At 39.6% G+C, this 1221-nt stretch overlaps 1 pseudogene; it reads left to right on the forward strand.

Moving 5' to 3' along the window:
• The first annotated feature begins 789 nt into the window (after nt 1-789).
• LOC116861234 lies at nt 790-943 on the forward strand (annotated as a pseudogene).
• The last annotated feature ends 278 nt before the right edge of the window (nt 944-1221 follow it).

Here is a 1221-nt window from a genome sequence, read left to right on the forward strand (position 1 = left end):
TTTCCCCCTCCCCTCAGCCCTTCGTAACCCCTAATCTGCTTTCTATCTCTGGATTGACCTATTCTAGATAATTCATATAAATGGAATCATACAATACGTGATCTTTTGTCTCTGACTTCTTTCACTTAGATGTTTTCTCTTTTTCCCTCCAGCTTTATAGAGGTGTGATTGGCAAACGTATATACTTAATGTGTACAATGTGATGTTTTGATATATGTATACATGATATTATATACATTGTGAAATGATTACCTTGATGTTTTTAAGGCTCATCCACACTGTGTGGCATGTATTGGTACTTCATTACTTTTTATGACTGGATGATGCTCCTTCATATGGTTACTCCACAATTTGTTTACCCATTCACTCATTGATGGGCATTTGGGTTGTTTCCACCCTTTGGCTATTGTAAATAGTACTGCTATAAACATATATGTTTAAGGATTTGTTTGAACAAATGTTTGTAATTCTTTTGAGTATATATCTAGGAATGGAATTGCTTGGTCATGTAGTAATTCTGTTTAATTTGTTGAGGAATTGCCAAACTATCTTCCACTGATCCCCACAGAAGCTGTACCATTTTGCATTTCTACCAGCAATATGTGAGGATTTGAATTTCTCCATTATCCTCACTAACACTTGTCATTATCTGTTATTTTAGTCATAACCATACTTGTGGTTGTGATTGGCATTTCCCTAATGATTGGTGATGGTTAACATCTTTTCACGTGGTTGTTGGCCATTTGGACATCTTCTTTGGAGAAATGTCTTTTGAAATCTTTGCCCTTTAGCTTTGCACAGTGGCAGTATCGTAGCCAATGAGGTTTATCCGAGGCGCGATTATTGCTAATTGAAATCTTTGCCCTTTTATTTATTTTTTAAAGATTTTATTTATTTTTTTAAAGATTTTATTTATTTGACCGAGAGAGATCACAAGTAGGCAGAGAGGCAAGCAGAGAGAGAGAGAGAGGGAGGAGGAAGCAGGCTCCCTGCCTAGCAGAGAGTCCGATGCGGTACTCGATCCCAGGACCCTGAGATCATGACCTGAGCTGAAGGGGCAGAGGCTTAACCCACTGAGCCACCCAGGCAGCCCAAGATTTTATTTATTTATTTGACAGAGAGAGAGATCACAAGTAGGCAAAGAGGTAGGCAGAGAGAGAGAGGAGGAGGAAGAAGCAGGCTCCCTGCCGAGCAGAGAGCCTGATGTGGGACTCGATCCCA

Source organism: Lontra canadensis, unplaced genomic scaffold (assembly GCF_010015895.1).
Source record: "Lontra canadensis isolate GAN:19392208 unplaced genomic scaffold, GSC_riverotter_1.0 scaffold193, whole genome shotgun sequence".
NCBI lineage: Eukaryota > Metazoa > Chordata > Mammalia > Carnivora > Mustelidae > Lontra > Lontra canadensis.